This window comes from Pleurodeles waltl, chromosome 5 (assembly GCF_031143425.1).
Source record: "Pleurodeles waltl isolate 20211129_DDA chromosome 5, aPleWal1.hap1.20221129, whole genome shotgun sequence".
NCBI lineage: Eukaryota > Metazoa > Chordata > Amphibia > Caudata > Salamandridae > Pleurodeles > Pleurodeles waltl.
Window position 1 is genome coordinate 330,259,796 of NC_090444.1, and position 27,434 is coordinate 330,287,229.

The window sequence follows — 27,434 nt, forward strand, 5'->3', positions numbered from 1 at the left end:
GTGCACTCTACTAGGGACTTACTAGTAAATCAAATATGTCAATTGTGGATACCCGTTTGTACATACAGTTTACACAGAAAAACCTGCACTTTAGCACTGGGTAGCAATGGTAAAGTGCCCAGAGTATCAAAAACAGTAAAAACAGAGTCCAGCACACATTATTTAACCTGGGAAACAGAGGCAAAAAGTTAGGGGAGACCACACCAAGGATGCCAAGTCTAACAGTGAGAGATTGCTGTGAAGAAGGAATTCAGCCGAACTTACAGAGCACCGGTCCAAGTCATGGGAATACAAGGCGCGAGAACTGTCAGTCTATCACCGTTGCCTGGTTCCAAAGCAAGAAGATTTGTCTCCATTGACAACATTAAACTACATCATGTGGCCGATCCTACAAAGTAGACCCAGAGGTCTCTTGGGTTGCTCCCGGTCCCCTCTCACTATCCAACAGGATATACCTCTTCAAAGAAGAAACAACAACTCTTCCGGCTACAACATGTACAACAATGCTACAAATGCCTCCTTGAGCAGGGTAAAGGGTGAAAAATTAGCTTTTGCTGATTCACATTACCACTTCACCGACTACAACTGTCCAAAATGTGTCTGTCTTTTACGCCACCTCCACACAAACAGACAACATCGTCCAATATGAACTTCCCCGCAAAGTGGATCTATTCATCAGTAATGCCCAGCCCCTGTGTTTACAGAGACTGCTTCCAGTTATCTTATCGACCTTAATGAATTTTCTTCGACTTCATCCGCACCTGCAACTAACACTGTTTCAAAAATATGTAAGCTGTATATACTGCTTAAAATAACTATTTAATTTATCCATGGAATTATCTGTGGATATTTCTGACATTGCGTGCCTTTCTATTATGGATTGGTTTTCTGAATATTTTCTTTCTCTTGATAATTGATAATTATCTTCCTGAAATCTCTTCTATTGAGCCAGTGGATGAAGTCCTAACTCCATATCTTTCCTCACATAAGGTCCGAAGAGAATTGCCCATTGTGAATATTTCAGCAGTACCAATTCCTGATGGGATTGTGTGGGCTAAAGTTCCATTTGAGACATACGGGCCTACTGAGGTTATTCAAATTCCATATGTTTTCAATATTTCAATGACTGATGTAACTACACCTGGTGTTGATTCTGATGAGTGAGATGTTCAAACAGTTAATTCAATGCTTGCTGAACTGCAGGATTATACTATATTTCAAAGTGATGATGCGTATACTAACACAGAGAATTATGGGGAAATGTTCTGTTATGACAATTGGTGACATTACTACCTGCACCTAGCAACTAGGCACGAATAAGTATTTAATTACACACAGTGGGAACATTGTTCAACTCTGCCTGTGGGGAGCCCAAAGCATTATTCAGATAAATTCACATATTTTTCTGGGCATGACATCAAGAATGCAGAATCATACTACTGTAAGTTACCACCTTCTAAAATTAGGAAAATGTTGCTAACAAATGTAAAATTGATTTATTCAGGCTCCTTTGTTTGCCGACTTGCAGTTGAAGGCTACAAATACTGGAAGAACACTATCAATGTAAAAAGTGTATGGGGAACACAAGACTGACAAATTCAGGGTAGGGAAGCTTTGTTTAGAGCACGCCTTATTCCTGTTCAAATGATCTTTTTGAATGACGCAATTCAATAGACATCCTGTCTAGGGTTAGCAAAAATAAAGGAATTTAATGTGCCCAGTATCCCCACACCGGCAAAATTCACCAATTGGCAGTCCTTCCTAAATGTCACTGTGGAAGAATTAGATGCGAAGGTTCAGGCTGATGCCTACAATTCTTCACTTTCCACTCCTGACAGGTGGTTATTGTGGCCAATAGACACAAATGAGTGTTGGGCGCATTATAGTAATTCCTTAGGGGGTTTCAAGATTAGCCGGCCAGACCCTCATTTTGTCTTGGGTATAGTTACCACATACAGTTTGGGTAAACTGTGCCAACAATGGTTACAGACTAACACCTTAGCAGGAGTTAAACAACATCTTAATGCGCTATCAGAAGACAGACTTGCAAGACTTCTTGTTAGATCCAAGAAAGCCACGCTCTAAAAGATTAATCTATGCCATATATTAATGAGATCTGGAAGCTTTCTCAAATGGAAGCAGCTGGACGTTTAAGGTGGATAGATAAGGAAAATGTGGAAAAGGATTTAGCTGTTGTCGATAATAGCATGAATACTCTGTCAAACAGAATATACTCCTTTAATAACATAGGGGCATATTGGTAAGCCCTAGCACCACCTTGTGCAACATTAGCATAATTTTATTTTACGCTAATGTGGCCCAACAAGGCCAAAATCCTCACGGCATGCATTGCGCCACTTTGTAACCCTTTGCGCTACATTATGCTGGTGCCAGGCATAATGTATGCAAACGGAATGTTCCCCAATTAGGAGGGCCGAAAATTGGCGCAAGGAAATTTAACAGATTTCCTTGCGTCATTTTGTACAGCACTTGTTGGAAAATGGGTTATTGGTAAGGGCAGGTAGGTACCTACACTTAGCAATAGGCTACTAACCTTCACTTAGGTCCAGTTGGGTCTCAGTAAATTAAAGCCAGCTCAACCCTTGGTAGCTTGGCAACGAGCGAAAAGGCTTAACTTAGGAGACAAAGTGTAAAGCATTCAAATATCACAAAACAGTAATTAAATAAAACACAGGAAACAGTTTAAAAATCCAAAACCAATTTATAAAAATAGATTATATTTTTATCTTTAAAATGACACAAAAACGAATACAATCGGATAAGGGGAACCGGAGATGTGAATTTTAAAATAATTATTGTTTTTTTAGCGCCTAGAAACAAAAAGCGCCAAATTGGGTCATCTGGTTGCACCTTGACCGGGGCAAAGTCAAAGTTTCAGGCCGACCGCGATGGAGCCCGGCTCGGCTACAGGCCGCGGGAGGCCTTGGTCAAAAGTTTACCTTCACACTTAGTCGTTTTTCTGAAGATTTTCTTCAGCGGGACGAACCTGCCAGTCCAATCCGACATCCTGGAGCCCTTCTCCGGATACGCCTCGCGGGAATCCTCAGTGGAGATTTTTACCTTCGGACTTAGTCGTTTTTTAGAGGTGAAAATCCTTCGACCGGGGTAAACCTGGATCTTGATCCGACATCCCTGGAGCCCTCCTCGGATACGCTGGCTAGGAGGTCCCGGTCAACTTTTTACCTTCGGACTTAGGGGGTGATTCTAACTTCGGCGGGCGGCGAAATTCCCCCACCAAAATACCGCTCCGCGGTCGAAAGACCGCTGAGGGTATTTTGGGATTTGCCCTGGGCTGGCGGGCGGCCGCCAAAAGGCCGCCCGCCAGCCCAGGGCAAATCAACCTTCCCACTAAGATGCCGGCTCAGAATTGAGCCGGCGGAGTGGGAAGGTGCGACGGGTGCAGTTGCACCCGTCGCGTATTTCAGTGTCTGCTAGGTAGACACTGAAATACTTTGTGGGGCCCTCTTACGGGGGCCCCTACCGTGCCCATGCCATTGGCGCAAAGTCCTTTTTGGCCACTGGGCAGTGGCCAGCTGGTTGATTTCTTCAGGAGTTGGTGCAGGGGTCTCTGGTTTGCAATTTTTCACCTGTAGCAAACAGGGAGTCCCTCTTTGAACCAGTTGAAGCCAGGCAAAGTCCTTCTTGTGGTGAAGCCCAAGTGTGCAGCTGGTACAGTCCTTCTGAGTGGAGGTTCCAGGTGCAGGCCAGGGGTCCAGCAGGGCAGTCCTTCTTCTCCTTTGGTTCTTCCTTGTTGGAATCTGGTGGGGATCTGAGTTGTGGGTGCAGGTCTGCCAGTTTTATCCTTGCTCCTGGGTGAAAAACAGGGGGGTCCTGATTCTCCAATCAGGTGCAGGGTCCTTCCCCCTGTGATGACCACTTCCTGGGAAGTGTGGCAAAAATCAATCCCAGGAGGCAACATTCTTCAAAAATCCATCATGGCTGAATCTGATTTTTGGAGGTTACATCTGGCTGAGCCCACCCTCTGGTGTGGCTAAAAATCACAAACACACCCCTCTCCTGCCCTCTCCTAATCTAATCAAGGGGGGCACCTGGTGGTCTGGGTTTGCAGGATGTGGGGGTGTTGTTGGGTTGTTCCAAATGTCCTTCTCTGCCTTTGAAGACCAGTTTGGCAGCCCTCCCCCATCCTGCCTCACCTTCTGCTGAGGGGAAATTCCCTCCCACAGGCACAGCTCTTTTTGTGAAGCCAGACCACTTCACACCTCATCAAGCAGCCTGGCCAGGCTGCCAGAGGCTGGCCAATCAGAGCACAGCAGTAAAAACAATGCAGTGCTGACATTGGCAACTTTTCAGGTAAAGATTAAAACTCTTTACCTGAACAAGTTATATTAAATCCAACAACTGGAAGTTGTGGTATTTATTATAACTATTAATTTGATACCAAACTCTTTGTATCCATCATTTAAGGGGACTTTAAAATTTAAAATAAAGTCTCCCCATTCCAGCCTATGAAGGCCATTTACTACAATGAGGGAAAAACGCATGTGGCTGTTTTTTCCTCAGGTCCCTGCTTATAGTTACATGCACCCAGCCCTAGGGGCACATAGGGCACACCTTAGGGGTGATTTATATGTAAAAAAAAAATAATAAGGTAGTTTAAGACTTTGGAACTACTTTTAATTCCAAAGTAGAATTTGCATTTAACTTTAATTTAAAAGCAGCCAGCAAGGCAGGCCTGCCTTTAAAATGACACTGGGCACCTCAGCAGTGCACCTATGGGTACACTACCTATGCTGTGGTCCCTAAACCTACATGCCCTACCATATACGAGGGACTTATAGGTAGGTTAACTTAGCCAATTATAATTAGCCTAATTTGCATATCCACTTTACACAGAGCACTCGCCCTGGGACTGGTAAGCAATACCCAGGGCACAGCCAAGAGTCAGTAACCACCAGTACCTGTCCAAAAAGTGTGGGGGTGACCAGGGCAAAAAGGAGAACTTTCCTACAGCACTTTTCACAGCTGCTCAGAGCAGGCTTTAAAAGGGGGCTTTCATTAGTTATATTGGGCCACTGTGTACTCTGCAGGAGTAGTGTCAATATTTTGATGCTACTCCTGCAGAGTAAATCAATAGCATCATTAAAAATGACGCAATTGCCCCCTACCTTGCGCCATGGTGCACCATATCTTAGATACGGCCCGCACATGGTGGCTGAAAGGGGGTGCTAAGAGGTGCAAAGAAAGTGGTGCTGCACTGGATGTAGCACCACTTTCCTTAAATATGCCCCATAGTGCCATCTGCGATAGACATCATTTAGAATGACATGTCCTTTTTACACCTTGGACAAAGTCAACAATCATGCAGTTAGGTTGAAAACTGCAGATTCTGAAAAATGGCTGCGTTTCATGGAAATACATTAACAATAGTGAGCTGTTAGCTGCTTTTAATTTATCCAGGGAACAACAGAGAATGGATAAAAGGGAAGCAAGTTTCACCATGCTTCATACAGAATGGTTAGAAAAGTTGCCTCTCACGGTTGCAGAAAGTCCATTGACAGTATGGCTCATACATGGCATTATAAATCTGCCCAGTTCCACCTTTCATTTTTCAAAATGCTTGTAACATCTTCCTGTGGGCAGATATGAGCAACTAGGCGATAGCTATATTAAAGAAGAGTGTGAGCTGCCCCTTGAATATAAATGTCTGAACGGAAAAACAGAAGTATTTCTCAGAAGAAGCGAATGTGAGACTACTCTCAGTCATTCAATTATCTGCAAACAGCTCTCCCTTCATGGTCTTTGTAATGTGAGGGTCATGAATTCGGCCTGTTTTCTGAAAGGTGCCTCAATCCCGTCCAGCATTTCATATACCTTAGAATGGAAGTTATGTGGTCCTCAACAAACAGAGCTGTTGTGGTATGAGTGCAGGAATTGATTTATTAATTTCAGTCTCCAAGATTCTAAATTGTTGCAAACATGTTTTATTCCCCCCCCACACAAGAGATAGGAGTAGCAGAAATGTGGCCTCACGTTGATACTATTAATGTAAATTACTACAAGCTGGGCACTACTGTTCCCGAAACAAGTTACATTGACATCGGCTAGAGAGACATATGCTCTCCAGATAGCAAGACCATCAGCTGAGATACAATCCCTATTAAATACCAATTTCTCCAATCATTTTGGAGAGCTGGTATCCAGAATATGCAACGCTTCAAGCACTACAGGAATTGTGCACTTCTTTAAGGCTGTTGGGTCTGGATTTGTGTCCATCTTCCAGACTGTCTTTGGAGTCATGCCTTCAGCCATCCATTCACTCTTTTCAAGTGTGTTTGGTGGCTTTCGTGTGACTTTGGCATTGATCAGCGGGATACTGCTGCTGCTGTTACTGATACGCATTGGTTGTGCCTTCCCAGCTAAGCAGAGTAATGGAGCTACTATCACCAGCCCAGCTGTGTCTTGATCGTATGATGCAGTTCTTTGGGGCTCCATTGCTGGAAGAATTGGATTATGATTGATCACTGTCATTCTGACCATTCTTATGGTGTGTGCAACCTGTACCATTGCACTTGGTGCCTCTTTGAACATCTACCGTTGGTGTGCCTTGCTGTTCCTCTAGTGCCTCCTGTTGACAGAGAACTGCTCATGTTCCTGATGAGGGTTAATTCACGGTTGTGCCCCATGAGACTGATGCTGATTTGCGAGACCACTTACGAGCCGTCCTCGGTGGACTATCTGACTCCTTTAGGCTCGTTGGATGGTGCTGCCCTAGTGGGTGATGCTACGTCTGAGGCTGCTATGCACCACTCCTCCGTGGATCCATCTGCCAATCCTGTCATCGATCTGACAATGTGGATTAATTCCTAGATGCTCTTCCTTTTGATAACTTCAGAGACCTTCTTCAAGATCATGACTGTTGTTAGATGAGTTTGGCCATTGGCTTTATTCTAAAATTTCAAAGTAATGCCAAACATTGCCTTTTGACCGAATTAACTTTGGCCTGCTGTGCTTGTCATGGTCGTCATTTTGTCTCTTTGTATGTTTTAGCTATTTTTAACTGTTTTTTTAATTAGATTTTAATGGTATTTTTTTAATAATATTTCAGTTTGGTTTTAGTTCAGAGCATTTTAACTTGGGTCCGTGCACTTTCTCTGGCATCATCATTATGGCGTCATATTTGTTTTGGCAATGGCAAGTGTGTAGTGGATCCTATTTAGTTTTATTGGGAACAAGGACATAGCTTAGCCTTCAGGCTTGCATGTCTGTGTCCCCATCACCTCGTGACTTTTAACTGACTTAGCCTGCTCTGTTTTAGTGCATTTATTTAATCATTTCTTTCAAGATGGCTTTTATGTTAATAGTTAGGAAGATCTTTTGATTTCACGTTATCAGTGCCACTTTCTGGCAGGTTTGTGTCAAAAAGTATAAATCTGGGCCTTAGTACTTACCCACATGAAAGAAAACACTCAGTGACACAAATACCAAAAATACTATAGAGGCTATACTCCCTTAGGAGGCACGTAATACACAAATTATATGCACTAGTATGCAGAAATAGGCATAGAAACAGTTACAAAACAGTGCAATTAGTGAAAATCACAATAGAGAGAAATAGCCCTAGGGAAGTACAAACCATATACTAAACTAATGGAATGTGAGAGTCAGTCCCCCACCTAGGTAAGTGGAGTGTGTAGAGGGGAGCTGGGAGTACTAGGAAAGCCCAAAGGTAAGTGCCACAACCCACCCCAGCAACCAGGAAAGCAGGACTAAATCACTGAAATTTCCCAGAACACCTACTTAGAAGAACAATGCAAAATCCAGAAGAGACTGCAAGACACCAACTGTGGATCCCTAGACAAGAGGACCTGTGGAAAAAGGGGACCAAGTCCAAAAAGCACAGCAGAGTCCAAGAAGGGCAGGAGCCCCTACCCACCAGACTGAAGGTGCAAGAGGTGAGTCAACAATGAAGAAGAAGAGTCAGCACTGCACCCAAGAAGATGAAGTCGAGTTCCTGGAGGATGCAGGTGATGTCCCATGCCAAAAGGAGGATTGCAGTTGGGTTTGTGTCTTCGGATTCCATCAACAAGCCTTGGCACATGCAAAACTCGCGGTTAACCGACAGTGGAGTTGCCAGGGACCAGGAAGGACCAGGTGGACTCTACGGGGGAGTCAGAGAGGGCCCTCAGCAACACAGGGAGCCCACAGAAGCCCAGACATCACCCACAGGGCTTCCCACAGGATGGGGACACGAACGTTGCAGAAGAGGCCCACACAGCCCACACAGCACTAGGAAAAGGGCTCCCACGCCACCAGAGAACCACTCAGGGAGCTGTGCGTTGCAGGATGGAGTGCTGGGAGCTCGAGCTTCAAGATATCTGAAGATCTTGTGGAATAGATGTCAACAAGCCTTGGCAGCTGCAAAGGACGCAGTGCAAGAGGGTACTGCCCTGCATGCTACAGCCCATAGGGATCCCCTGGAACCCCAATGCTCTGGGTACCTAGGTACCACAATGCTCTGGGTACCTAGGTACCATATACTAGTGACTGTAATGGGGTACCAGTGTGCCAATTGTGGGATGAAATACAGTTCCAGGAGCCAAGTTTAAAGGAGAGAGCATAATCATTTGGGTCCTGGTTAGCAGGATACCTGTGAACACAGTCAAACACACTGAAAAACAAGCCAAAAGTGGGGATACCCAAGCTAGAAAGAGGCTACTTTCCTACAATATCCCGCTATCACCCTCATAGTGCATGAGGCCTTGCGCACATAGCAATTGCAGTAATTTGTTGCAAGTCCAGATACAGATTTACAATTCATGTCACTTAGACATGCATCAATCTGGGAAAGAAATCCTCCCCAGTCAGACAATGCATGCCAGTTTTATATATGGGATCAGTCACAATAATTACATTAATTACCACTTGGGCTGGCAGCCCATAAGTCTTAGCATTCAGGTATTTAAGGTGGCGAGCAGCAAAGGTGACCTGAAAGTTACTGGGAGGCCTGTGGGGCCAGGTGACAGTGTTCAGGAGCATAACAAAGCCCCGGACAGGGGTGAGGGGGACCCTGAGCTCCAGGGGTCACCCTCAGCACAGCACCTGGCCTGAGTGAGTCTGGAGGTGGGGCCCTCCATGTTCTGTGCAGGGGGCCCTCTCCAGTTTTGTTACACCACTGGCGGTATAAGGGGGGGTAGTTTGCATCTTGAGGTGCGGTATACCCATCAGTGCCTGGGAAATAGAATGCCAAGCCTTGGGGACAGGGCGCAGCACTGGTGCTCACCTCTCCAAAGGCCAAATGGCAAGGAAGGAAACGCCCCCGACCTCTTGGCCACTGTCTGAGCTGTGGAATACAGCAATAATCAGGGTTCAGTGGGCCTCTCAGGCCTCTGTGCTCCGGTGCCACTGCAGAGAAGTTAGATGTCTGTTTATATCATATCATTGTGTATAAGCTCTTGCATCAGGTTAAGAGTTAGCATTATGGCAGCGTGTTCTTCTTTCAGTGAGTAAGCATTAATGTGTCAGAGTATGAATGCATTCGAGTGTCTGTGTGCTCACGTGCCACCTTGTGTGCTCTTTCTCGGACGGTGTGCATTCCACTGCGCGCTCCTTCTGTCAGTGTGCATACTCTTGTGCGCCAGTGTGTGTATTCTCTTGCATCAGTGCATGGGTCCTTTTCAATAGGCAAAACTCTTTGTAAAAGTGGAGCGTGTTGCCGATGTGTACTGCATTTTGCCTGTAACTTTTTGGAAAGCATTAAACGAAGGGACTCCATCCAGATGTGCAAACCCGCCGCTGCTACCCGAGTAGTTTCACCAACTACCTCCAGATCGAAGATACAAATCTGTACAAAAGCAGAAGACTTCAAAAGTATGCAACACAAGTCTGTTGAAGCCCACAACATTAGCAAATTATTAATAACATGTTTAAAAGTAAAACAAATTTCCATTAGTGAAGCGAACACCATATACAATGGATGGACATAAATAAAACAAAACACTTGTTTTTTTTTATCCATACTGTTATATATACACCCTCCTGCTTAAAACCGTCAAGATGAAGGAAAATAGCAAAGCAGCTCATGCCCCTAATACTGTTGGCTTATTATTTAGGTCATCATCCAATCAACTTAATTGAACCTAGTGAAACGGGACACGAGGCTCGCCTGTCACTCAAAGACGAACCCTCGGCCTTAAAGAAGCATCACCCATCCGCTGGTCTAGCTCATCCTCACCGGTCACTATTTTATTTACATATGCAGATTTGGACAGCTTAGTGTTTTGATGCTCTTCACATGCACACATAGATCTGCAGAGTAAAAGCCCAAGAGAATAACAGACTTCTGACATTGTCACGTCGATCGAAAAACCTGGGACGACATTCAACCCGACATCAGCAGACTGGAAACCTGAATTTTCTTTAAACAACTTTCTGAATGTGATACTCAGATCTGCTTTCAACTCTTATTCACTTTACATGGGATCTAAGCGAGCTCAGCTTGCAAATTCTTTGATGGCGGTAAACAAATTTGCAGCGGTTTAAAGTTCATTACGGCTCACCAACTGCACATCATGTCACTGATCTGCTTTTGCAATGATTAGGGCATAAGACTTGCCATGAATGAAATAATTTTCCATGAACTATGTTCCATGTCAAAGCGGGTGATTTTTGTTTTCCAGGCTGGGCATGGAGTTTGGAAACACAGCACTGCCCTGAAACGGCGAAGCGCCCCTCAGAATTCCTAGTACGCCATGTCAGATAGAGGCAGGGAAGGACACACAGAGGAAGGTCGCTGCTGCCTCGATGCCTACTCTGCCCGCTGCTCACCCCTCTAAAACTCCTCCTACCACCCGGTTTTTAGGGCTCGGCACCCCTTTCCTATCCTCTGCTGTAACACCTGCAAAAAAAACAAAGAAACACTCCAAAGTCTCTTTCACCTGCTCAAAGAAAGCTTCCAAGCAAGGCCAGAGTGCTCCAATATCCCTCCCATATACAGCCAAAGCTCTGCATGAACCACCAGTGCGGTCCGACTACTGCGGTTGCCATCTTCAACCCGGAGGAACACCAATTACTGCCCACCATATTACGAAACGGCAGACCGGCAGGATTTCCGGGGCGGGACCACCACAGAAACAATGCACATAAAAGGAGACAATCACCTCCAGGGACTCAGAGGAGTCCACGGCCGCCAAGGAACCCGAATTGGAAGCCCTGCCGATGCTGTACCACGTGATGGAAGTCCAGGAGCAGCGACGCCAACAAAGATGACGATGGTGAGTATAGCCGCCTAGCACACAAGGGAGGCAGGGGAGAGTGACACACCCACACGCACAACACACACTATAGACACATACCACACACATGGAGAACAATCTGCTGAAAAGTACAACAATGACATAAGCCAGAAGAAAAGAAAGCCAGGACAAATACCTGTGAGTCAACCACTGTATTAAAGTGGGAATAGCGCCCACAACAAAACAGAACTATGGGCCAGATGTAGCAAAATTCGGAACTGTGACCCACAAATTGCGAGTCAGAGCGACCCACAATTTGCGTGTCGCAATTCCGAATGTTGGATGGTGTCCCTGACACCATCTGCGACTCGCAAGGGGGTCGCAAAGGCCCACCTCATGAATAATCATGAGGTGGGTCGCAATTTGTGTTCCCCTTGCAAGTAGCGGTCCTCACAGGGATGACCACCATGTCTGTGACTGCTTTTTAATAAAGCAGGTTTTTTTTTGTAATGCAGCCTTAAAGGAAAATCAGATGCCTTACAAAAACGAAAAATTAAAAGTTTTTGTTTTATTTTTTCAGAGCAGGCAGTGGTCCATAGGACACTGGCTGTTGTGGTGTGTGCTTCTGTGTGTTGGCTGTGTGTATGCTTGTGGTGTGAGCTGTGGTGCTTGTGCTTGTCTTTGCGAGTCATGTCTGTTGTCTTGGGTGCATACTCGTCTGTGTGCTTTGGTTGGGTGGGGTTAGAGGGCTCTGGGACTAGGTACAGGTAGTTGGAGGGGGGACGGGAAGAGCTAGAGACTCTGGCTGCCATCAAAGACGAGGCCAGAGCCTGAAACGATCGCTGTAGGCCAGCCAAGCCACCATGAGTGCCCTCCAGGAAGGCATTGCATTGCTGCATCTGGGATGCCAGCCCCTGGGTGGCATTCACTATGATGGACTGCCCTACAGAGATGGATCTCAGGAGATCAATAGCCTCCTCAGTGAGGTCAGCAGGGCTGACTGGGGAAGGGGCTGAGGTGCCTGCAGCGAAGGAGACGCCCACCCTCCAGTGTGAGTGGCATGGGCAACTTGTTGGGGGGCTACCGGGAGGGCAGTGCTGAAACAGGGTTGGCGGAAGTTGGTGATGCTAGGGTGATCTCAGAGGGGTCCACAACCACCAGGGAGCTCCCATCGGAGGAGGAATCAGAGTCAGTTTTTGTAGCTCCTGTCTCCCCCGTGGTGCTCCCCTCTCCCTCCAACCCACTGGTCCCCTCCGCCTCGGTGGACACTCCCTCCTGGGTCCTGTCAGCTGCAGCTCCCCCTCTTGTCGGTGCCCCTGCTCCTTCGCCAGAGGATGCTAATGCACAATAGGGCAGGAGAAGAAAAGGAGGGAGGGTGGGGGAGAAAGAAAGGGAGCACAGGGTCAACAACACCAATAACAGCACATATGACATACACATCACAATGGCTCACTGGTAATTAAACAATGCAGAAAAAATCACAATACCACACCATTGCCTGGGAACAATAGCTGAAATGAACTCTGCAGACACAACCATCTGCACACCTACTGAGACTCACTAATCCATGTCTGCCTGCTGACAAAGGCACAGCTACACTACTCCGACAAAGTGACAGCACAACGTGCAATTGCCTGGTCACACCACCTAGGCAGTGGACATCAAAGCATCACTCCAACATTGGTGAGTCAGGATGTAGGCCCTTACTGAAGCTGGAATACCACCAAATGACCAATATCAATTGTACATACCGCTCACCATAGCTATGCAGAACTTGACAACATAACCTACAGGGGCATACTGAGGCATACACTGACTATTACCTTGCATCCAAAGACTGTGCCTGGCATCAGGAAAGAAATGTACACAGTTTGTAATCACCCCCTTGTGGCTGCTGTGCTGTCCTCAAGCACCCATCCAACTCTGGGTTGGCCACCGCCAGTATGCAGGCCATTAGGGGGTCAGGGTCCAATGGGCACCCCCCTTATTGGGACGATGTCTCCAACTGGGGCTCTGCGGTCTTCTGGGCCCAGCATCGCAGGTCCTCCCACCTCTTTCTGCAGTGAGTTCTTTGCTGCTTATGGACCCCCAGTGTCCGCACGTCCCTGGTGATGGCACACCATAACCCTTCCTTCTGATGCGGGCTGACCTGCATAGGATACACAGACAGAAGGACACCATTAACTACACACTACATTCTGTTGCACCAAGGAACTACATACTGCATTGATCCCACATTCATCTTACACAACACTCATACCTCTGTGTACATATTGCATGCAGCAAACAACACTCTCTAAAGGACACACTGCTTGCACACACATACATTTACAAACAGCCATGTCACATCCAAAATCCTTAAAAGGTGCTCACCTGTTGATCTGGAGGCCCATACAACTGTCCAGACAAGAGTAGGACCCATCCACAAGTTTCTCCAGGTCTTTGGATGTGAAGGCTGGGGCCCTGTCCCCTGTAGTACTGGCCATTGTGGGTTCCAGACATGGGACACAGCAACTCATACAGTGGAGGTCTTGATAGTGTGAAGCTAGGAGGCATGGCATCTGAAAATGGTGATCACATCTGCGCCGGTAATCACCGTCACGCCCGGCGGTGATCATCATTGGCCCCTGTGCTCCATAGACTGCAAGGTTAACCAATGAGGAGTTGCCAGGCAGTTCAAACTGCCCTCCTCCATGATGACAAATGCTGGCGGAGTAAGGTCACTTCCACCTGTCCTCTGCATGCAGGGCAGGCGGGTGCCATTTCCTGATGACAGTACTCAAGGTAGTCAATTAATTGTGGGTCATGGGTACAGATGGTACACACCAAGGCAATTCCAACACGTCTAGGTTTTAGGTTTGGTGGAAGACTCTGGCTCTTCAATGAGAGCTCATACCAGTGCACTGCTTGCAGAAGAGTAGTAACAAAACATGTAAAATGTGATGGTATAAGTCATGTCTCACGACTTCGACTTCATCTGTGAGGCAGGATGGCAAATGAATGAGAATGTATGGTTTCAGAAGTCTGTTTGCGTGTGGAGTACACCAGAGCAGATTCAATCACTGTGTGCCTAAAATGTATGAGACAGCTCTGTTTACTGTGATGTTGTGTGTCTATCCTTCCTGCTATTACACACTTGTTATGTTTGGTTTGTTTAGATACCAATCAGTGTGGAGGAGGAGGAGAAATGAACCCGTGTACAGACCCCTAGTCGACTTGGCTACACTGGAGTAACGCCGTATAATTCTCACCTATCGGCTGGATAGGGCCACAATCATTGAAATGTGTGCACAACTGGAGCCAGATCTCATTCCTGCTCTTTGTAGTCCTACTGCAATACCTCCCACAGTACAGGTGCTGTCAGTGCTCCACTTCCTGGCCAGTGGATCATTTCAGGTGACTGTGGGCTTGGCTGCAGGTATGTTTCAGCCAATGTTTTCTAATGTAATGAGTAGAGTTTTGCCTTGCTGAAACACACAAGCAGTTACATCTCATTCCCCCAAAGTGACGATTTGCCATTGTTAAGGCTGCTTTCTACACAATGGGACACATTCCACATGTGATTGGGGCCATTGACGGGACCCAATTTGCTTTGGTCCATCCCAGGATAAATGAATAGGTGTTCCAAATAGAAAGAATTACCATTCAATAAATATGCAGATGGTGTGCCTTGCTGATCTGTATATTTCCCACGTTACTGCCAAGATTCCAGGATCTGTGCATGATGCCTACATAATGAGGAACAGCAGTGTCCCACGGTTGATGGCACAACTACAGAGAGAGAGTCTGGATTACTGATGAGCATGATGTTTCACACAATGTATGTCACTGTATGTCACCTGGAGTTGTCCTCTGTGTTATTGTACACAAGTAATGTGTGCCTCTCACTGTTTCCAGGTGACTCCAGCCACCCAAACCTATCCTGGCCGTTGACACCAGTGAGGAATCCGAGGACAGGGGCAGAGAATCAATACAATGAGGCACATGGATGGACCAGAAGAGTCATCAAAAGAACATTTGGGCTTCTGAAAGATAGGTTCAGGTGCCTCCATATTTCTGGTGGATCCCTACTTTACTCCCCTGGAAAGGTCTGCCAGATAGTGGTGGCCTGCTGCATGCTTCACAATTTGGCCCTCAGACGGCATGTGCCATTCCTGTAGGAGGAGGGGGAGACAATGCACCTGTGGCAGCAGAGGACACTCAAGACAGTGATGAAGATGGGGAGGAGGAGGATGTGGACAACAGGACAAATCTGATACACCAGTACTTTCAATGACACTCAGGTAAGACTGTAGTTCTGTTCACACCACCATTTCAATGAAGAGCTGTGTGGCAGCTATGATGTACCAAGCATAAATGTGTGCATTCTGTAACCTGAAACTGTTCAATCTGTGGTCAGTCGTGCCAGTGGTATGATGATTGTGAAAAAGCTTATTCTGCCTATGCAATGTATCAGCTGTTTTGCAGTTTCAAATACATGCCCACGTCAAACTGTGTCCTCATTCTATACAGTACTTAGCATTTGTTGCTGGGAATGTTGTGTGAATTACAATGTGCTTACACAACCGCTCTGTGACTTCATTGTCCCTGACAGTTTGGCCTGGAAAGGTGTTCCAGAGGAGGGATTGGCATACTGACAATATTGCCCTTTCATAAGTTGTTTCTCTTCACTTCTGGTGTTTGGATTTAATTGCAGTGCAAAATTTTGAGTTGATGTGACCAGATTTATGCAGGCTGTTATGTTGCAGTGGCTCATTTTGCTTTTCTTCCCTTAACTTCTCATTTGAATGTCACTAATGGTTTCCCTTTTTACAGATGTTGGTGTGGTCACTACTATGAACTCATGTAATGCCTACAGACTACTTTCACACAGTTTGGTGGATGGTGACTTGTGGCATGCTCTTACACTGGTAATGTGTACCCAAAGCAGACTATACATTGGATGAATTCACACTTTACATTACAATTGCAGAGGATAATAAAGGTCAAGTCATTGCATATTGATGAAATAAAAGCACAAATCCTTCAGTTGTGTTTATGTGTGTTTATTGAAATGACAAAAAGGAAGGGATAGTGCAAGAGAGTGGGGTGATGGTGGACAAAATCTTCAGTGTAGTGGCCCAGTTAGTTTGCAGCACAGGTCCAGTATCCATGGGCCCATAGTGTTGAAGTAAGCATCAGCAAGGCCTACTAGTGCAAGGGGTTCACCTTTCTCTGCACAAAGTCCTCAGACCATGTAGGAAGAAGTTGGCACAGAAACTGGAATAAAAGACAAAAGTTTATTAACCTCATGAGGTGGTACTACAGTTCAAACAGCACCCTAGGGTAATGTCTGAAGTATCACACTTAACTGAGAGAGCATGGTCCTTTTATACCCACACAGGGGCTAAAAGGAGATGGTACAATTATGGAAACAAGACTTGTATACATGTAAGGTCATGTGGAAAATGCACAGTCGACAGGTAGGAGGAGCTAACACTTTCCAAGGACTAACAGCTGCAGACCTTACTGAGCATGTGCGAAAGTAAGAGATGCTAAATATAACTTGTCACTAGGCAGATTTCAAGAGCAGTTAACAGAAAGGTAGGACAGAGCACATGGCAGCATGTAGCAGAGAAAATGGCTGCCATGAATACAAATGGATTCCGCAAAATGTTCATAATAGTTACTAAAGACAAGATGTCTTCTGCTAATGCTTAATCTAATCACTGCTAAATTACAACAGACGACCCTTTCAGCATTAGCTGAAGACATTCGTCTTTCTGGGATAATCTAAATATTCATCCTGTATATTTATGCTCATCATTTCAGCTATTTCCTTATCTAACATATGTTGTGCCTTCATTTCTGTAATATTTCTTTTGGTAGGCATACAAGCAGTAATACACATGGAGCAGAACATTGGACCACACTGAATACAGATACAGCATGTAAAAAATATTGCAATTATTACACAGAGGATAGTCAGTAGTTTCCAGCCCCAGGCGGAAACAAGAGCCCAAAACCATCCAGCAAAAGTCCAAGTACCAGTCTCTGTATGGATTTCTGCAGCAATTTTATGCAATTTAGATATTGCATCAAATACTGAAGGTGAGTGATCTGGGATAAAAACACAACAACTACTACCGATGATTCGACATGCACCACCTCGATCAGCTAATATCACATCTAGTACCATACGATTTTGGAGCGCTACAATCCTCGCAACTTGGAGCTTCTCAGTAATATTCCCAAGTGCCAGAGCTGCCTGATTGGTAACAGCTTCCACAACCCTAGTCAATTGTCTCACTTTCCTACTGTTTAATGCAACACCTACAAAGGGGAACAATCCTAAATTCAAATCAACATATTGTTGCAGGCTAGTATCCGTTTGGTCTACCTCATTTGTACTTATTTCCCTTTTATATCTATTGTTACTGATGTAATTGAACAGTTTTAAATCTCGGTGATATGATGCAGGAGCCAAAAACACAGGGGGCAATAGAAAAGATACATAACACACACCTGACCACCCAACAGGTAATTGGTAATATCCATGGTTACCACAAACAAAATATGTATTATGTGAGGCTGTGAAACTACTATTATTTACACCCTCAATAGTTAAAATCAAGGTACAATCGCTTATCCCTACTGGAATTCGTCCAATGCTTCGTATACATAAATGTGCTTTAGTTTTTGTAATAGAAGAACGAGTTACTTACCTTCGGTAACGACTTTTCTGGTGGATACATTAGCTCCCTGTGGATTCCTCACCTCATGAATACTCCCATGGCGCCAGCATTCGACGGAAATCTTCTTACTAGTCTCTGCACGTCGACGAGGACGTCACTGTCTCGCACGCGACGCCGTCTGACGTCATACAGGCAATAAGAGGTCCTCGACGACGTGCAGACGTCAGTACCAATCATTTTTTACGTGCATGAGAACAACCAGGCAATGCAATGAAAGAGCAAGGCAACATCCATTATATTGTAAAAATACACCACATTGTATGAATAACTGTAAATCTTTTTATGTACATATATATATATAAAACTCTCTCTTTTAAAATATATACACACACCAAGTATATACATAAAGATATATACACATATACATATATATATATATAAATATATTATATATACATCTATTGCACCCTCAAAGACCAAGAGGAGCGCACTCAAGGATTACTTGGCAAGACCATAAAGGCAACGGGGAGGCGGGTGGGACCGTGAGGAATCCACAGGTAGCTAATGTATCCACCAGAAAAGTCGTTACCGAAGGTAAGTAACTCGTTCTTCTGATGGATACAACTACCTGTGGATTCCTCACCTCATGAATAGAGTCCCAAAGCAGTACCACGCCCGGCGGTGGGTGCCTAAATGGTCAAACCAAGAAATCCTGCAGCACTGACCGTGCAAAATGGCCGTCCCTTCTAACCTCAGAATCTAAACAGTAATGTTTTGCAAAAGTGTGAAGGGACGACCAAGTTGCGGCCTTGCAGATGTCGACCACAGGAACACCTCTGGCTAAGGCCGAAGTGGCCGACTTAGCTCTGGTGGAATGAGCTCTAATGCCCTCAGGAGGATCCTTCTTTGCCAAAGAGTAACATATTTTAATGCAAAGAACAACCCACCTGGATAGTGTTCTCTTGTGGACTGCCTTTCCTCTCCTCTTGCCCACGTATCCAATAAACAGCTGATCCTCCAGCCTGAAATCCCTTGTTCTATCGATAAAGAAGCTCAACGCTCTCTTTGGGTCCAGACGGTGCAGTCTTTCTTCCTCTTTGGAAGGATGAGGCGGAGGATAGAACGTGGACAAAGTAATTGCCTGAGCCAAATGGAAGGGTGAAACAACCTTCGGGAGGAAAGCAGCCTTGGTCCTCAACACCACCTTATCCCCATAAAAAGTTGTATAAGGGGGTTTTACTGATAAGGCCTGCAACTCACTCACTCTCCTTGCTGATGTTATAGCTATCAGGAAGACTGTTTTTAAAACCAAATACCTCAAGGGGCAAGAATGCATAGGTTCAAAAGGGGACCCCATAAGGAAAGTCAGGACTAAGGACAAATCCCATTGCGGCATAACGAATGGCTTTGGAGGATATTGATTTAGAAGACCTTTCAAGAATCTGATAACAATAGGGGATTTAAATAAAGATGGTTGGTCTGGAAGACATATGAAGGCTGACAAGGCCGATAAATAACCTTTAATGGTAGCCACTGCACAACCTTTCTGCGCCAGAGATAGAGCAAAAGACAAAACGTCCGATAGATGAGCATGTAAAGGATCAATCTGCCTCTCTCCACACCACGCAACAAATTTAGACCACCTATTAGCGTAGATAGATTTAGTGGAGTGTCGCCTGGCCGCTAATATAACATCCACTACCTCAGGCGGGAGAGAGAAGGAACTCAGGTTGCCCCGTTCAATCTCCAGGCATATAGGTGCAGACTCTGGAGGTTGGGGTGTAGAACCTGCCCCTGCGACTGTGAGAGGAGGTCTGCCCTGAAAGGGAGACGGAGCGGCGGGCACGTTGAGAGTTGGAGAAGGTCGGAGTACCACACCCTCCTTGGCCAATCCGGAGCTATTAAGATTACTAGAGCCCGGTCTTGGCGAATCTTCCTCAATACTCGAGGAATCAAGGGTATGGGAGGAAACGCGTAAAGCAACTGGCCGCACCAGGTCATTTGAAACGCGTCCCCCAACGCTTCCTGCATCGGATACTGAAGGCTGCAGAACAACGGACAATGCGCGTTCTCTCGAGTGGCGAACAGATCTACCCGAGGAAAACCCCACTTCTGGAAGATTAAACGGACTTGATCTGGATGGAGACGCCACTCGTGGTCTGCCGAGAAGTGGCGACTGAGACTGTCCGCACGCACGTTCAAAACTCCGGCCAGATGGTTTGCTATCAAGCAAATCCGATGGTCCTTTGCCCAGGACCATAGTCGAAGAGCTTCTCTGCAGAGAAGGTACGACCCCACTCCTCCCTGCTTGTTTATGTACCACATCGTGGTAGTATTGTCCGTTAGGACCTGTACCGACTGACCACGAAGGGAAGGGAGGAAGGCCTTGAGAGCCAGACGTACAGCCCGTAACTCTAACAGATTGATGTGAAAAATCTGTTCCTCTGGAGACCAAAGACCTTTGATCTCCAGATCCCCCAGATGAGCTCCCCACCCTAGAGTGGAAGCATCCGTTATGACTGTGGCCACTGGTGGCGACTGCTGGAACGGCTTTCCTTGTGAAAGATTGTTGCTTGCAATCCACCACTTCAAATCCACAGCAGCATCTCTGGAGATCTTGACAGTACCCTCTAGATCCCCTCTGTGTTGAGACCACTGCCTTCGGGGGCACCACTGAAGAGCCCTCATGTGCCAGCGAGCATGCGTGACCAACAGAATGCAGGAGGCAAAAAGACCGAGCAGACGAAGGACCTTGAGGACTGGAACTACCGCTCCATTTCGAAACATTGGAACCAAATCCTGAATATCTTGAATCCGCTGAGGCGGAGGAAAGGCCCGACCCAATGTTGTATCCAGTACCCTCCCTATGAACAGGAGGCGCTGAGAGGGCTCTAGGTGAGATTTGGGCTCGTTCACCGAAAAGCCCAGGTCGAACAACAACTGGGTTGTTGACTGCAGATGACGCAACACAAGCTCCGGGGACTTGGCTTTGATCAACCAATCGTCCAAGTAAGGGAATACTGCTATCCCCTTCCTTCTGAGCTCTGCCGCAACCACCGACATCACCTTCGTGAAGACTCGAGGTGCTGAAGTAAGACCAAACGGAAGGACCGCAAACTGGTAGTGTTGCGATCCCACCACAAACCGGAGATACTTCCGGTGTGACTTGAGTATCGGGATATGAAAGTAAGCATCCTGCAAGTCGACAGACACCATCCAGTCTTCCATGTTCAACGCCAAAAGCACCTGTGCTAGGGTCAGCATCTTGAACTTTTCCTGCTTGAGGACCCAATTCAAGATCCTCAGGTCCAGAATTGGTCTCAAACGACCATCCTTCTTGGGAATCAGGAAATACCTTGAGTAAACTCCTTGACCCCTTTCCTGCTCCGGGACCAACTCCACCGCGCCCTTTAAAAGGAGGACTTCTACCTCCTGTTCTAGCAACAGGAGGTGTTCTTGTGAACAATACGAAGGGCGGGGCGGGATGAGGGGCGGAAACTCCCGAAAGGGAAGGGTGTAGCCTTTTCCCACAACACTGAGAACCCAAGTGTCCGACGTAACAGTCTCCCATTTGGTGAGAAAATGCTGTAATCTTCCCCCTACAGGAGAGGAGTGAGTGGGAAATGGTGGAAGCCTAAGGCTGCTTCCCCTGCTGCACCCCGCCAGAGGATGAGGAAGAGGCAGAGTGCTGCTGAGAAGCTCCCCTGGTGCGGACCCTACCCCTCCCCCTAAAAGATCTATAGGGATGGGAAGAGGCAGGTTGCTGATATCTTCCCCGAAAGGAAGAGGAGGAAGAGCCACGCCCAAATCCACGAAACCTCCTGAAGAATCTGGAAGAGGCCGTGGAAGAAGGAGCTTGGAGTCCCAACGACTTAGCCGTGGCCCTGCTCTCCTTAAACCGTTCCAAGGCCGAATCAGCCTTAGCCCCAAACAGTTTGTCCCCATCAAACGGGAGATCCAACAATGTGGACTGTACATCTGCCGAAAAGCCCGAGTTACGGAGCCAGGCCTGTCTCCTTTCCACCACAGTTGTGCCCATTGCTCTGGCTACCGAGTCGGTGGTATCCAGTCCCGTCTGGATAATTTGGGTCGCAGCAGCCTGGGCATCAGAGACAAGATCCAAAAGACCCTGAGGAAGCTCTGTAAACGAAGAGGAGATGTCATCCATCAGAGCATGAATATACCTCCCCAGGATACAGGTTGCATTGGTGGCTTTTAATGCCAGACTGCAGGACGAAAAAATCTTCTTCGACTGCGCCTCCAGCTTTTTTGAATCTCTGTCCCCAGGCACCGTCGGAAAAGAACCAGGCGCTGACTTGGACGAACAGGAGGCCTGCACAACCAAGCTCTCCGGCGTAGGGTGCCTAGATAGGAAACCAGGATCAGTTGGAGCCGTCCGATACCTCCTGGCCACGGCTCTGTGAACTGCTGGGGAAGATGCCGGCTTCTTCCACACCTCTAAAACCGGATCCAGCAGAGCGTCATTAAAAGGTAATAGAGGCTCCGCCGCGGCTGAGGCCGGATGCAACACCTCTGTCAAAAGGTTTTGTTTCGCCTCCACCACCGGCAAAGGCAGGTCCAAAAAACTAGCTGCCTTCCGTACCACTGTATGAAAGGAAGCAGCTTCCTCGGTATATTCCCCCGGGGACGAAAGGTCCCACTCAGGGGAAGTGTCCAGCCCACTGGCCGACTCCAGTCCACGCAGCCCATCACCCGAGTCCTCTAGCTCTCCTTCCTCTAGGGCTCGTTGGTACTCCTGCTCTTCTAGTACCCGGAGAGCACGCCTCCTTGAATGCAGTCGTTGCTCAATCCGCGGAGTCGACAATACCTCCGCCGAAGTCGGAGATCGGCGCCGATCTTCCGAAGCCACCGACGCCGCATCCGGCGCCACAGGTAACTTCGGCGCCGACTGAAGAGCAGTTGAAACAGATGGACCCACCGGAGTCACAGGCCGAAATCTCGACGTCGACGGGATGGAAATCCCTGGGGCCAATCCCTCCGAAGCCACCGGAGCAGCCACCGGCGCCGACACTGGCGCCGAGCCCACGTTCCCAAACGGGAGAAAGGGCATAAAGGGTGCCGGCCGAAGAGGCGCAGGATCACCCAAAGAAAAGGCCAAAGGCCCAGCCGGAGCACCCCCTGGAGCCATCTGTTGGAAGATGGCATACATCGCATTCAAGAATGCGGAACTATCGGCTCCAGGGGTGGGAAAAGCCGGATACTGGGGTGCCTGACTCGGAGGCGACCCCGACGCCGGCCTCGGCGTCTGCGCCGGAGAAAACACTTGAGGCTCCAATACCTCAATCACCGACGCCTGTCCAGGCGAAGTTGGAGACGCCGGAGAGGGCAACGGCGTCGAAGGATGCGGCGTCACCGTGGGGCTGACCTCCCATGTCCTTCGGCGCCGATCCGGAGACCTGGAACGAGCCTCCCTTGAATTACGCCGAGATTCTCTACGGCGCCGGGAGTCTCGATGACGCCGATGTCTTGGAGAAGACTTTTTCTTGTGATGCTTCTCCTTTGACTTGGCCATAAACAGCTTCGCCTCGCGTTCTTTAAGGGCCTTCGGATTCATGTGCTGACATGAATCACAAGTCGAGACGTCGTGGTCGGAGCTCAAACACCAAAGGCAATCGGAATGAGGATCCGTCACCGACATCTTGCCTCCACACTCACGACAAGGCTTAAATCCAGACTTTCTCTGCGACATTATTTCCACAGAGAAAGAGTACGCAGCAAGATATACACTGTAACCGCAAGAGTAACAGTTGCTCCCTCGAAGATAACCGTTTCGAATGCACGGAAAAAAGGGAACCGACGTCTGCACGTCGTCGAGGACCTCTTATTGCCTGTATGACGTCAGACGGCGTCGCGTGCGAGACAGTGACGTCCTCGTCGACGTGCAGAGACTAGTAAGAAGATTTCCGTCGAATGCTGGCGCCATGGGAGTATTCATGAGGTGAGGAATCCACAGGTAGTTGTATCCATCAGAAATCACAAATTGTTCTTTCTTGTCAGAGTCTCGTATATTTGTGAAGACATATGGTATTGAAACATTGTCCGGTTGATACTCTTCCGATTCCCATTTAGTTCCTTATCATGGGGATACCCATCTTTGTCTTGGTAGCATACTTTATTAAGGCGAAAAAGAAGTCCGCCCTCCATACGTTTTCTAGATGCAAACAAAAGCATGTACCAGGCTTGACAAGAACCATTGTGTGAAAAAGGAAGAGGAATGAAAGGTGTTCCTCCTTTCTTTTGATGCGCAGGTATCATTCCACATACCCAACAGTTAGTAGTATTTGTAGCATTATGAGTATGATGCAACATCTGAATGAAAGTATTATTGAAGTACGATTGACGGTGCTTCTGCTCCTGATAGGGAAGCGTAAAGTAATAGTGATCCTCTGGTACTGGAGTAGTGGCAACAAAGAACTCACGAGCAGGAGACTTCTTTTCAATAAACCAGGTGATTGTTGCTGTAACCACCAAAACAACAACAAACCCCATAATACTAATGATCAATTTGTTATTCATTTTAGCAACAGTGATAATCGACCCTTTCAGAAATGAATTAAAAACAATCGTTGGAGCTCTTATACCTGGGCAGCCGCTGATTTCTTCACCACGGGCCAAGACGGGTGTCACTACTCTAATGCACGGCTGATCCACCCCCCTTGCCACATTGGCTCTCCGTTTCACTAACCCAGGGCGGTAGCTCAACCAGTCTTTTCAAAACAATTTTAAGATTCTTTCCTTGGTCTCAAATTATATCGCGACACTCCAGAAGTCGTATGGTCCGGGAAGACCTCTGCAGATTCGTCAGGTGATATAGCACGGCCTTTCTCCGTAGTCAAAATCTCTTGATGATCGGTCAGCACAGCAGGTTCCACCAAGGTAGGTAGCACTCTCTTGCAGTGAGTACTATGGACCCAATTCTTTCGGTTCGTCACTCGAACTGCTGTCCTTGTCGCAAGGAGCACCTGTTCTGGGCCTCGCCACCTTGGTTCCAAGCTGCTTGATCTTTCAAAAGACTTAATCATCACCTGGTCACCAGGTCGGAGTTCATGGCCTTCACCTGTAGATCTGTCAGGAAGTGCTTCTCGAACCTGTTGATGAATAGAAACCAAATTGTCGGTTAACTGTGCCAAATAATCATTCATCAGGACACAAGGTACATCATATACAGATTTTGGTTTAGGAACTCCCCAAATATTCATTGGTCTCCCAAACACTACTTCATAGGGGCTAAGGCCAAATCGGGAGTGTGGCACTGACCTAATAGACAATAATGCCAATGGTAATGCATCCGGCCAAGTTAAGGATGTGGAAGCCTGTAACTTCGCTAATTTCAGCTTCAATGTAGCATTATACCTTTCCACCAACCCTGCTGATTGTGGGTGGAAAACCGCATGGAACTTCTGTTTGATCCCTAATCCTTTCAGGACATACTTAATACCTTCCCCAACAAAATGAGGTCCGTTATCACTCCATAAAAGTCTGCAAACACCAAACCTAGGGAAAAATTCTTTCAAAAGCACCTTCGCTGTAGTAATGGCAGTATTATCCTTTGTGGGGTACGCCTCTATCCATTTACTGAAGGCACAAACCACCACCAAGACATACTTTAAATTGTTGCAGCGTTCAAGCTGAATATAATCCATTTGTAGAACTTCAAAAGGTGCAGTTGGAGTAGCAAACCCTCCTGCAGGAGTACGTGTCCCTTTTCCAGGATTGTATTGTAAGCAGATCAAACAAGACTGTACTACTCTCTTAGCTGTACTGGAAATTTCTGGATGCTCCCAAACTTGCGTAAGCAACTTCGTTATTGTTGAAGCTCCAACATGTGCCATCTGAACCATAGGTTGTACAAAAGCTATAGGCAATTTCCATTTATCCATCTGCTTATTCCGCCAACAGCCCTCATCATCCAATTCTCCATCTTTAGACCATTGCTCACGTTCTTTCACAGAAGCAGATTTCTGTATATCTAATACGTCTTGTCTAGCATTATGCCAACGTTCAGCTTGTGACTTCACTACATACATAGAAGTAGTACTTCGCTGCATCGCAGTTTCACGTGCTACACGGTCTGCAAGAGCATTACCTTGCCCTATCTTATCGGTCACTTTCTTATGTGCACTACATTTCACAATAGCTAGTTTATTTGGATATGTCAATGCAGTCAAGAGGTTATGCACTAATTCTCCGTGCATTATCTGCATCCCGTGGGATGTGAGAAAACCTCTCTCCTTCCAAAGCAAACCAAAATCATGAGCCACTCCAAAAGCATAGCGGCTGTCTGTGTAAATGTTCACACTTAAATCAGTACTAAGCTCACATGCTCGTGTCAAAGCTATTAGTTCAGCTGCTTGAGCTGACTTCTGTGGTATACGAGCTGTCTCCACTACTGTGTGTATTGTGGTGATTGCATATGCAGCTGAGGTTGTACCATCTGGCAACTTCAAACAAGACCCATCAACCCACAGTTCCCGGTCTACATCTAAAAGGGGCGTATCTTGTAAATCAACACGACCCTTTGTCTGTTCTTCGGTAAGGAATATACAATCATGTGTTTCTTGTGACTGAGGCTGAGTCACCGGATATGGCAACAAAGTAGCTGGATTTAGTGTCGCACATCTCTTCAGTGTAATGTGAGGAGCCAACAATGTCAACTCATAACCTGTCATACGGGCGCTAGTTAAATGTTGTGTCTTTGTTTGATTTAAAAGAGCATCAACCACATGGGGTACTAGCACCAACAGCTTATGTGACAAAACTATCCCTTCACTCTGACGTATTGAGACAGCTGTTGCGGCAACTGAACGAAAACACCCGGGCAACGCTCGAGCGACAGGATCAAGTACTGCTGAAAAATATGCACATGGACGCTGCTTATCGCCATGTGTCTGTACTAAAACTGACAATGCACATCCATCTTTCTCATGTACGTAAAGTGCAAAAGGCTTCATGTAATCTGGAGTACCTAACACTGGTGCAGAACAAAGGGCTTGTCGCAGCTGCCGGAAAGCAGTCTCACATTCATCTGTCCATGGGAGGGGCATTGGAGTATCTTTAGTCAAAAGTGCTAGCAAAGGTTTGGCAATGTGTGAAAACCCTAATATCCATTGTCTACAAAAAGAAGTAAGACCAAGGAATGCACGAACATCTTTCTGAGTAGAGGGTACTGGTGTGTATAAAATTGCTTGAATACGATCTGATGTAAGTGCACGGCCCTCCTTAGACAAAAGGTGACCTAAATAGGTTACCTTTGGTCTACAATATTGCAATTTCTTTCGTGACACTTTATGATGGTGTGAAGCAAGAAAAGAAAGTAAGGACAAAGTGCACTTTTCACATTGCTCCGGGGTATCAGCTGCCAACAAAATATCATCAACATATTGTATGAGAGCCACACCTTCAGGCAAAACAAAGGAATCAAGTTGTCGTTTTAAAGCCTGACTATAAATACTTGGACTCTCCGTATAGCCTTGAGGAACTCTGCAAAATCTATATGATCGTTTATTCAAAGTAAAACCAAACAAAT

General features: G+C 46.6%; 1 long non-coding RNA gene across 1 annotated transcript in view; it reads right to left on the reverse strand.

The window, feature by feature from the left end:
• Positions 1–16,242: 16,242 nt before the first annotated feature.
• LOC138295647 (uncharacterized) overlaps positions 16,243–27,434 on the reverse strand; it is a 98,690-nt gene continuing 87,498 nt past the window's right edge. Inside the window, exons 2-3 of the long non-coding RNA XR_011203651.1 lie at positions 24,490–24,996; positions 16,243–16,472 (exon numbers count right to left, since the gene is read on the reverse strand). This is a non-coding gene — a long non-coding RNA (uncharacterized lncRNA). The remainder of the gene's footprint in view (positions 16,473–24,489; positions 24,997–27,434) is intronic.